Raw genomic sequence first — 13,055 nt, forward strand, 5'->3', positions numbered from 1 at the left:
AATTTTGACCAAAGGACTATAGCTATTGCTTTTGACGAGAATCAGTTGAGATTTGGATATATATTCTCCCGATTCCGTATATTCTATCCACCAAACAACTTGTTTATAACAAATGTGTAATGAAATCGGTTCAGTAGTGCGATTCACTAACTAATTTTGTGAGTTACCGACAAGTGTCGGTAAAATTAAAATGCTTATAATTTCGGTAATTACCGATGTTTTTCGGTAAGTAAGCGATGAATAAAAAATAAAAAGCAGTCGTAAAGTTATACCGATAGCAACAGTGTAGTCAACTTTTATTTGAACTTTTCATTTATAATTTTGCGTACATTTGAATTCCTAATTACTGCTTGATATGTTTAAGACATTGTCATTGTTTGCACTTATTTGTAATGCCAATAATACTGTAAGTGAGCAGATAATCGAGACATGTTTAATAAAATACTGCTTAGTGTAGTACAATTCAACTGTTTTGCCCCTCCGAGGAACATTGAAGTGACGGTTGAGCTAAGTACTTTCATTACTAAAGGGATTTAGTTATGCCATATTCGAAGTAGTGTAGGGTACCAAATGTTATAGGAATATGTAGTTTTAACAACAGTCGTTGAGAATATAGTTTTAACAAGTAAAAAAGCATTAAGTTCGGTCGGGCCGAACTTTTCATACCCTCCACCATAAAATATTCATTCCCGTCCCCAACTTTAAGTGAGTACGTTAAAATGTCAGATAATGTACATAAAATGCTTCATTCGGGAGGCCCTTTTTATGGTGCCTATATCTAACTGTTGACAATTTTTGGTGGGCTAGAAATTGGAAGGTATTGTTATATAGGGGTTATAATAAAACATGGGCCTATGTTGACAGTTTTTGATGGGAGCCCCTAATAACTCCTAATTCGGTTAGAAAATTTAGCTAGAATCCTCAAAATATCGAAAATCGGTACATAACGTGGGAACTTCAAATGTCATTAACAGCTAGTTCGGAGGTATCTGGGCTATATGAGAATATTAACTTAAATGAACAATATTTGTTGCAGAATTTTTGTTGACTTTTAAATTTCAAATTACAGAAAGTTCGTCCAAAAAATAAAGCTAAGGCACGGAAAATCGGGAGGTTTGTTTTGGGGCTATACAAAAACATGGACCTACGTTCGGTTAAACAGTTTAAGTAAAATCCTCAAAGTACCGAAAATCGGGAAGTATCGTTATACTGGGGCTATGTTGAAAATTGTTGATGCAGATGTGTGGTGACCACTACAACCTTCAAATGTCAAACTACAGTTAGTTCTGTTAAAAATTGTAGCTAAAATTGCCAAATTACTGAAAATTGGGAGGTACCGTTACATGGGAGCTATATCCGAACATGGACCTATATTGACAATTTTTGATGGAGAGGTGTTGTGATCACTAAGAACTTCAAATTTCAAATTACTGCTTGTTCGGTTTAATATTGTAGCTATAATCATCAAATTACTGAAAATCGGGAGGTACCGTTATATGGGGGCTTTCTTGACAATTTTTGGTGGAGAGGTGTGGTGACCACTAAGAATTTTAAATGTCAAATGTAAAAATTACAGATAATTCGGTTAAAACTTGTTGGTAAAATTCTCAAAATACCTGAAATCTTACCGCCCGATTTCATGGGGGCTATTCTAAAACATGGACCTATGTCCACTAGTTATATAAGTTTATTGACATTTAAGAACCCTAAATGTCAATTGATAGCTAAATCGGTCTGAAAATGCAGATAAAAACGTCAAAATGCCGTAAATCGGGGGTACCGTTATATGGGGGCTATACCAAAACGTGGACCTAGTTCCACAACTTTTGTTATATAAGTTTAGTTACACTTAAGAATCCTAAATGTCAAATTATAGCTATATCGGTCTGAAAATGTAGCTAAAAACGTCAAAATACCGTAAATCGGGGGGTACCGTTATATGGGGCTATACCAAAACGTGGACCTATGTTCACAAGTTTTGTCACATAAGTTTATTGACATTTAAGAACTTCAAATGTCAAATTATAGCTTCATCAGTCTGAAAATGTAGCTAAAACCGTCAAAATACCGTAAATCGGGGGCTACCGTTATATGGGGGCTATACCAAAACGTGAACCTATGTCCACAACTTTTGTTATATAAGTTTATTGACATTTAAGAACCCCAAATGTCAAATTATAGCTACATCGGTCTGAAAATGTAGCTAAAAACGTCAAAATACCGCAAATCGGGGGTACCGTTATATGGGGGCTATACCAAAACGTGAACCTATGTCCACAACTTTTGTTATATAAGTTTATCGACATTTAAGAACCCCAAATGTCAAATTATAGCTACATCGGTCTGAAAATGTAGCTAAAACCGTCAAAATACCGTAAATCGGGGGGTACCGTTATATGGGGGCTATACCAAAACGTGGACCTATGTTCACACGTTTTGTCACATAAGTTTATTGACATTTAAGAACTTCAAATGTCAAATTATAGCTTCATCGGTCTGAAAATGTAGCTAAAACCGTCAAAATACCGTAAATCGGGGGCTACCGTTATATGGGGGCTATACCAAAACGTGAACCTATGTCCACAAATTTTGTTATATAAGTTTATTGACATTTAAGAACCCTAAATGTCAAATTATAGCTAAATCGGTCTGAAAATGTAGCTACAAACGTCAAAATACCGCCAATCGGGGGGTACCGTTACATGGGGGCTATACCAAAACGTGGACTTATGTCCACAACTTCTAATATATAAGTTTATTAACACTTAAGAACCCTAAATGTCAAATTATAGCTACATCGGTCTGATAATGTAGCTAAAAACGTCAAAACACCGTATATCTGGGGGTACCGTTATATAGGGGCTATACCAAAACGTGGACCTATGTCCACAACTTTTGTTATATAAGTTTATTGACATTTAAGAACCCCAAATGTCAAATTAAGCTACATCGGTCTGAAAATGTAGCTAAAAACGTCAAAATACCGCAAATCGGGGGGTACCGTTATATGGGGGCTATACCAAAACGTGGACCTATGTCCACAACTTTTGTTATATAAGTTTATTGACATTTAAGAAATTGTGGAAATTCGTACTCATGGGTACGAAAAGTACTAAATGGTACCAAATCTGGTACAATTTGGATTTGGGTGAACGGATACAGCTGGAATCCCGAGATTTGGAATAAGGAGTTGGAATGTAGGATTGATAAAGTTTTGGAATTTTTTGTTATGTGTAGGAAAAGTACTAAATTTGGTACAATTTGGATTTGAGTGATCGGATATATCTGGAATCCTGAAATTCGGAATTAAGCTTATTGTTTGAACATAGTACTGAGGTAGTTTTAAAAATTTGTAATTATGAGAACAAAAATTCTAAATGGTACTTAATTTGGTACAATTTGTATTTGTATGAACGGATAGAGCTGGAATCCTGAAATGTGGAATTTAGGTTACTGTTAAAGTAAAGGATTGAGGTAGTTTTCGAAAACCTTACTTATGGGTACGAAGAGTACGAAATGGTACAATTTGGAATTGGATGAACGGATACACCTGGAATCTTGAGATTTGGAATTACGATTACTGTTTTTATTTTGTATTCAAGTCAGTGTAGGATTGATATATGTTGTCGAAAACGTGTCATGAGTATACGAAAAGTACTTAATGGTACTCAATTTGTTGGGTGTAGAGACTGTGCTGGAATCTGTATGTTTTGGAGTTAGGGTGAGTATTGCTATTCAACGTTTGTCTCGCTGTTAATGTGTAAGGGTGAGATACGGCTGATCTTTTTGAAAATCGAATTAAAAAGAGACGAACAGTACTAAAATAAAAATTTATAAAAATTCGCCATTTTCATATTATATATTGTTTATTTGTTGTTATATCCTTTTCGCATACGAAGTAGCGGGTACTTTGCTAGTCATCAGCATAAACAAGTAACATGTGGCTATTGGTGTAGATTGTGCCACTTCTTTTGACGTTTGCCTCTCGAATAACCTTTTCCAGCAGGATGTTGAAGAGATCACACGAAAGGCTGTCTCCTTGTCTGAAACCTCTTTTGGTAAAAAAAACACTTCGGACAGGTTCATTCCTATTTTAAGTGAGGATCTCGAGTCAGTTAGAGTCATTTTACAAAGCAGAATGAGTTTTGCAGGGATACCAAATTCAGACATGGCCTGGAATACCTTTGAACGTAGTGGGTTGTCGAAAGCTGGTTTATAATCGACCTAAAGGTGGTAGGTGTCGATCTGTATCTCTTGGGTCTTCACCAGGATTTGCCGCAGGGTAAATATCTGGTCAATGGTGGACTTGCCAGGTCTAAAGCCGCATTAGCATGGTCCAATTATCTCGTTGGCCATAGACTTTAGTCGTTCGCACAATATCCCTGACACGATCTTGTAGGCCTGTACCAAAGCCACAGTTTGATGCTTCACTCTTTGGTAGAATTTTTGGACTTCATTCTGGCTCCTGTCTCTCTCTTTTTCCTGGGGAAAAGACGTTTTTCCTCTCTCCTTTTCTCCCGATGTCTCTCTCGTGCGCTACGCGTTGCTACGGATTGTAAAGTAGCTCTAAATTACGCATTTTTCTCTTCAGTGGCGCCACGACACTCCTGATCATACCATGGATTCCTTGGTGGAGGTCTCTGGTATCCAAGTATGGATTTTGCGGCTGTTTGCATGGAGTGGGCAATACTTTGCCATTGCGCTGATATATTATCGGGATGAGAAGTGCTTTGATTAAGCAGTTGGGCTAGTTGAGTGGAATATGCTGTGGCTATCTGTTGTGATTGCAGCTTACCGATGTCAAACTTCCGTGTTGTGTCTGCTCGTACTTTGTTTGCTACGTTTAACCGGGTGCGTACCTTTGCTGCAACTAGATAGTGGTATGTTTGCTCCTCGGAACGAGCGCACATCCAACACGCTCGATAAATGTCTTCCATCTATCACAACGTGATCAATTTGATTTCTTGTTTTCTGATCTGGAGACAGCCAGGTGCCCTTATGGATGTAAAGATGCTTAAATCTGGTGCTGTTAACTACCATGTTTTTTGCCGCTGCGAAGTCTGACAGCCTCATGCCATTGTCAGATGTTTCATTGTGGAGACTGAATTTTCCGACTGTTGGGCCAAGGATATTTTCCTTCCAATTTTGGCATTAAAATCGCCTAGAATAATTTTAATGTCATGGACAGGACAGGTCATATGTTTCTTCTAAGCGCTCATTAAATATATCTTTGTTCTGTTCGTTCTTGTCTTCAATGGGAGCATGAGCACAAATAAAGCTGATGTTGAAGAATTTAGCTTTTATTCGAATTGTAGCAAGTCTTTCATTCAAGGGTGTCAAGATGGATACCAGGTGTTTTAACCTCCGACCAAATACAAATCCGCAACCAAACTCATGCTTTATATCATGGCAGCTATAATACAGTGTGTCACCTTTAGGTGTTGTTGTGACGCCTTTCCCGTTTCATCGTATTTCCTGTATGGCAGTAATGTCGGCATTGTACTTTTCAAGTACATCTGCCAATGCGTAAACTGCACCTTTTCTATAAAGTGTGCGAACATTCCAAGTGCAAATTCGCAGATCTTGGTCCTTAAAGCGTTTGTGGGTGTCGCCAACTTTAGAGGGGTTTGTTTTTCTTTTCTTTTGTTTTTTCATAGTAGGCTGCTTTTTCTAGAGGAGGGTTACTAATCCGGCGCCCAAACCCAAGTTTTTAACGTTCTTATGGGTGAACGCGCGGCACATGTTTGCTCACTACCTTTAACGGGTGTTAAAGGCAGCTCCCCAGATGACACCACGGGGAGGTGAGTGTCCACTTGAGATGAGAGAGGGACGAATATAAATCCTGGACTTTGCCATGTTAAAGCCGGTCAGGACCGTTCCTTGGTGTCTCTCAACCCCTACGTCACCCAAACTTATCTAAAATTCGCAGATGGACCATATCGGTCCACTTTTACGGGTACCTACCCCACAAAACTTCAAAATTATTCTGTAAAATGGTGTGAACGATAAATCTATAAGGGAGCAATCGTGTTTGTCCAAAAAACCCCAGCGGCGTGCAGTGAGAGATAACTCTTTTTCAAAAATTTCTTCCGAACTTAGTTTAACGTAATTTAATATTTCTCGTTCTCTACACATCAGAAATTTTTGTTTACTAAAAATTTTTGGAATATGTCAATGATTTGGTACAACCCTACGTATTTTGAAGTAAATTCGTGATACGAAAGGGTGAGGGAATATATCCGTCTGCATAGCTGACGGATACTTTCTTATTTGTTTTGTAACCTATCTGTAAGCTTCGTCAATAAAATACTTCGCTTTGAAAATAGGATTGCAGCTTAAATATTGTTCTTTAGATATATCTATAGAACGGTACCTCTTAACACCAAGCAATATGCAAGATGGTTAAAAAATCTCAAACGGCAAAAAACGTATGTCTATCAACAACTGATACAGTTTTCACATCAACTAATCACATTTTTTCCTAAAAAAGGCACTTCGAACCCAAAACAACGCAATATAGAAAATCAAACAACGCACAGTGCGAAATATGGAAGCTTAAGTGGAACTTTGCAAAAAATTAAAGTACATAGAACTAATGACGTTCTTGTTGAATTTCATTGCTATGTATCCCATGACAAATGGCTCCTATTCTGTTTTTTTTTTACAATATTTTTTTTCCTTAAAATTTGCATTTAGCTTTATAGAGTGACACAAACAAATGGTGGGTTAGTTGACTATAGTTTTTGTCGCTGTTTTTTTTTTTTTAATTATTTGGCGTTTAAAGAGTTGTAATATATAATTTAGTTTGGTTGCTATCCGTTCCCAAAAATGTGCTTTTTTAGTGTCTACAAATTTTAAACTTTTTAATCTTTGGAGGTTTTTAAATGTGTTGTCGTGAGTTGAAGAAAACATCGCACTTTTTCCGAGAGGTAGGATATTTTTCTTTGGGCAAATCAAAAAAATAGCTGCAGGTTTGGACTTTCAAAAAGTCATTGGAGTATTCATATATTTATAGTGTTGAAAGTTGCTTTTCAAATTGCTTATAAAAAACGCCAACCCTCCTAGATTTGAAAATTTAATGGAAGAACCGGCATTAGACGTCAGTGTTAGTTTCGTTTATGCCAAAATGGGTTCACCAATACTAAGAAATGTTGTTGTTTATACCCTGTAGGAAGCATGGGGACATGTGTCGACATGCCACCACTTTGTCTACTATTATGTTGACAAAGTCAACACATTGTCAACAGGTTGTCAACAATTGATACTTTTACCTTAATAAGAAGAAGCATTGTTTATAGTAAAAACTGATAGCCCAACGAAGCATCTTATTTTTTCATTTTCTTAATTGTTTGGCATAAAATAATGTGTTTTTGTGAAAAATTAATAAAATATATAATTTTAATAACAACAAGTATCAGCAAAGGAAATTAGGAAAGGAAAATAACAGACAAGTGAAAAAATAGACAACTCTATATCAAAATGCAGGTTCTGAGGCGGCTGACAACATTTGTGGTGAAACTTCGACTATTAGACATTTTATGGAATCTTTAGAGAAGATTGTGAAGCCTGACAAATATATTGTGCCGTCTCGCAGGAAATGAAGAACGCAACTTACATCTGATATTTGGACACTGCATAATAATGAGATAGAATGTTGAAGGGTTATTTGGCAAAAATTGATTGCGAGATTTTTGCAATGTTTATACGGCTGCAATGTAAGAAAATTTAAGGACGGTTTATTTATGCTTATTTATACATGTTTATTCTTTTCAATTCTTAGATGTCATATCGATATTCAGCGAATCGCCTAATAAAAAGCGAAGTGCAGCAGAAGAAGAAATATTTTAAGCAGATAAATCACACCAATTCTTATGGCCAAGAACCACCAATTCTTAGGCGATGATATTTCTGACAATGAAAATGATTTTTTTATTATTGGTTAGTCAGCCTTGAAAACATTGGCTTTATTTACTAATTTTGTGCTTATGTGGAATCTTGGGCTTAGCCCTTTATAAAGATAAAAAGATTGTAATACGCAATTTGTACTTATTTAGTATTTTCATAATTATATGTTATTCTTTAATAAAATATACTACTTAAACAAAAGTATAAGTTTATCATCTTATTAAACACACTATATAGTTTTTTAATCTATTTTTAATCTATAAATAGGCCAAAAAAACTTAATAGTGAACAATTTGGTACCAATGTCTCCATATGACCCTTTATGTACTATTGACTCACTACCTCCAATGTCTCTATTGACTCACTACTTCCAATGTCTCTACTGACTTACTACCTCCAATGTCTATACTGACTCACTACCTCCAATATCATCACATGTCATAGAAAAAATGGTAAAATTTGAAAACAGGATATTGTAAAATACCTAAAACAGAACACAGTTACGCCAGATGCTTTGGTTGACAAACTCATTTGCAGAATCGTGTAATAAGACAAAAATATTAGAGTTGGGCAATCTCGTTCAATTGAAGGATCCGGATCACAATCTCGTTCAATGGACACCGGTAATTTCTTTGACAAAACTGTGTATGCTTAATTTCACAAGTTGGTTTTTATACTGTTACTCATTCGAGGACAGTGATACGGATCGTTCAATTGAACGAGATTGCCCAATTCTAAAAATATCCTTAACCCTTTCGGTGATTCTATGCCATATGGCATAACCAGTTTTTGAAGCCTGTTTTAAGGCAAAATACTTATGGGCACTCTTTTTTTAATAATATTGTATTTTTCCCTGAAGTGATATCTAAAAATAATTCGACAAAAATTTTTGATTGGTGGACCCTATACATTGTTATGTCTCAAAGAGCAAGCGCTCCTCGTTCGATTTAAAATTTGCATGAAAATACCATCTTATAATTTTATATATTTTATTAACAACAAGTAAAAAAGCATTAAGTTCGGCCGGGCCGAACTTTTCATACCCTCCACCATAAAATATTCATTCCTGTCCCCAACTTTAAGTGAGTACGTTAAAATGTCAGATAATGTACATAAAATGCTTCATTCGGGAGGCCCTTTTTTATGGTGCCTATGTCTAACTGTTGACAATTTTTGGTGGGCTAGAAATTTGGAGGTACTGTTATATAGGGGTTATAATAAAACATGGGCCTATGTTGACAGTTTTTGATGGGAGCCTTTAATGTCAAATAACTCCTAATTCGGTTAAAAAATTTAGCTAGAATCCTCAAAATATCGAAAATCCGTACATAACGTGGGAACTTCAAATGTCATTAACAGCTAGTTCGGAGGTATCTGCGCTATACGAAAATATGAACTTAAATGAACAATTTTTGTTGCAGAATTTTTGTTGACTTTTAAAATTCAAACAAGTGAGCCAAGGCTATAGTCGGGTCGGGGCCGACTATGTAATACCCTACACCACTACCCCCGTTCATAAGCTTTTGACTAATAAAATTCAAAATATTAAAATTGGGATAGCTTAGCGTCTTTGCTCTGAATGTCTTCATTAACACGGGTCAATTTTTTTGAAACGCATTTAAGTGCATCGACAGTACAACCCAAATAAAAAATGGAAAAGTGGGATGTATGCCAACCATCAATAGGCTTCTTTCTCTGTTAGACCCCCATCAACCCCCAAAATTTCGTGAGGATCCGTTCAAAATTTCGTAGTGTGATTGCACAAAAATGGAAAAAGGAATGCATTACCGACTATTGCGATATCTCTGTTGTTTGACCACCTATGACGACCTACTTCACATCGTTGTAAAGGTGATATTTTCTAGTTTCCTTGCCAGGTTTTGCTTTCGATATACCTCCTACAGAAGGGAGATATTAACTTTGAAATAAAACGTTGGTTTTTTTTCCAAATATTTTTTTCACATTCCGACCCCTGAATAATATCCGCCCATTATCAAAAATCAAAGGGTTTTTTCCTCTGTGGGACCACCAATAACATCCAAAATTTCGTGACGATACAATTAAAATTGCGACCTGTAGCGTGATTTCCAAAAAAGTGGAAAAATGGATGTATTACCGACCATTGCGATATCTCCGTTATTTGAATACCTACGCCAACCTGCTTTACATCATTGTAATGATGGGCTTTTTTACTTTCATTGTCAGACTTTGCTTTTGGAAGGTCCCGAACCAAAGCTGTGATATTCGTCATTATTATTAAAATCGCAAACATGAAACGTTGTGTTCTATTAGCGGCTATTGCGATATCTTCGTTGTTTGACCACCTACGACAACCTACGTTGCAAAGGTGATATTTTCTACTTTCATTAGCAGGTTTTGCTTTTGATATACCCCTTTTAGAAGCGGAGATATTCGCTTTGAAATAAAACGTTGACTTTTTCTCCAAATATTTTTTTTCTTATTCCGACCCCTGAATATTATCCGACCATCACCAAAATCAAAAGGCTTCTTTCTCTGTAGGATCCCCATTAGCCCCCAAAATTTTGTGACGATCCGATCAAAATTGCTACCTGTAGCGTGATTACAAAAAAAAAAAAAAAAAAAAAAAAATGAAAAAATGGGATGTATTGCCGACTATTGTGATATCTCCGTTATGTGGCCACCTACGCCAATCTACTTTGCATCGCTGTAAAGATGAGATTTTTTACTTTCATAGTCGGACTTTGTTTTTGGAAGGTCCCGAACCAAAGCTGTGATAATCGTCATTATTATTAAAATCGCAAAAATAAAAAGTTGGGTTCTATTAGCGGCTATTGCGATATATTCGTTGTTTAATCACCTACGAGAACCTACTTTACATCATTAGAAAGGCGATATTTTCTACTTTCATGGCTAGGTTCTGCTTTTGGTATACCCCATATTGAAGCTGAGACTTTCGCTTAGGAAAAAAACGTTGTCTTTTTCTCCAAATAAGTTTTTGCCCATTACCACCCCTAAATATTATCCGACCATCACCAAAATCAATAGGCTTCTTCATCTGTGTGACCCCCATTAACCCTCAAAATTTCGTGACGATCCGATCAAAATTGCGACCTGTAGCGTGATTTCCAAAAAAGTGAAAAAATGGGATGTATTACCGACTATTGCGAAATCTCCGTTATTTGGTCACCTACGCCGACCTAGTTTACATCGTTGTAAAGATGGGATCTTCTACTTTCATAGCCAGGCTTTGCTTTTGGAAGATCCCCAACCAAAGCTGTGATATTCGTCATTATTATTAAAATCGCAAAAATAAAAAGTTGGGTTCTATTAGCGGCTATTGCAATATATTCGTTGTTTCATCACCTACGAGAACCTACTTTACATCATTAGAAAGGCGATATTTTCTACTTTCATGGCCAGGTTCTGCTTTTGGTATACCCCGTATAGAAGCTGAGATATTCGCTTTGGAAAAAAACGTTGTCTTTTTATCCACATAAGTTTTTTGCCCATTCCGACGATTCGTGACGATCCGATCAAAATTACAAACGTTACAAACTTTTTGTCCAAAACCAACTTATAATACCCTCCCCACATAGTGGTGTAGGGTATAATTACAGAAAGTTCGTCCAAAAAATAAAGCTAAGGTACGGAAAATCGGGAGGTTTGTTTTGGGGCTATACAAAAACATGGACCTACGTTCGGTTAAACATTTTAAGTAAAATCCTCAAAGTACCGAAAATCGGGAAGTATCGATATATTGGGGCTATGTTGAAAATTGTTGATGCAGATGTGTGGTGACCACTACAACCTTCAAATATCAAATTACAGTTAGTTCTGCTAAAAATTGTAGCTAAAATTGCCAAATTACTGAAAATTGGGAGGTATCGTTACATGGGAGCTATATCCGAACATGGACCTATGTTGACAATTTTTGATGAAGAGGTGTTGTGACCACTAAGAACTTCAAATGTCAAATTACTGCTAGTTCGGTTTAATATTGTAGCTAAAATCATCAAATTACTGAAAATCGAGAGGTACCGTTATATTGGGGCTTTCTTGACAATTTTTGGTGGAGAGGTGTGGTGACCACCAAGAATTTCAAATGTCAAATGTTCAAATTACAGATAATTCGGTTAAAACTTGTTGGTAAAATTCTCAAAATACCTGAAATCGGGCGGTAACGTTATATGGGGGCTATTCCAAAACATGGACCTATGTCCACTTGTTATATAAGTTTATTGACATTTAAGAACCCTAAATGTCAATTGATAGCTAAATCGGTCTGAAAATGTAGATAAAAACGTCAAAATGCGGTAAATCGGGGGTACTTTCGTTATATAAGTTTATTGACATTTAAGAACTTCAAATATCAAATTATAGCTTCATCGGTCTGAAAATGTAGCTAAAAACGTCAAAATACCTTAAATGGGGGGGGGGGGGGGTACCGTTATATTGGGGCTATACCAAAACGTGGACCTATGTCCACAACTTTTGTTATATATGTTTATTGATACTTAAGAACCCTAAATGTCAAATTATAGCTAAATCGGTCTGAAAATGTAGCTAAAACCGTCAAAATACCGTAAATCGGGGGGTACCGTTATATGGGGGCTATACCAAAACATGGACCTATGTCCACAACTTTCGTTATATAAGTTTATTGAAACTTAGGAACCCTAAATGTCAAATTATAGCTAAATCGGTCTAAAAATGTAGCTAAAAACGTCAAAATACCGCAAATCGGGGGGTACCGTTATATGGGGTCTGTACCAAAACGTAGACCTATGTACACAAGCTTGGTTATATATGTTTATTAACACTTAAGAACCCTAAATGTCAAATTATAGCCAAATCGGTCTGAAAATGTAGCTAAAACCGTCAAAATACCGTATATCGGGAGGTACCGTTATATGGGGCTATACCAAAACGTGGACCTATGTCCACAACTTTTGTTATATAAGTTTATTGATACTTAAGAACCCTAAATGTCAAATTATAGCTAAATCGGTCTAAAAGTGTAGCTAAAAACGTCAAAATACCGCAAATCGGGGGTACCGTTATATGGGGGCTATACCAAAACGTGGACCTATGTCCACAAGTTTTGTTATATATGTTTATTGACACTTAAGAACCATAAATGTCAAATTATAGCCAAATCGGTCTGAAAA

This window comes from Musca autumnalis, unplaced genomic scaffold (assembly GCF_047663935.1).
Source record: "Musca autumnalis isolate F117 unplaced genomic scaffold, ASM4766393v1 scaffold_4, whole genome shotgun sequence".
Taxonomy (NCBI): Eukaryota; Metazoa; Arthropoda; class Insecta; order Diptera; family Muscidae; genus Musca; species Musca autumnalis.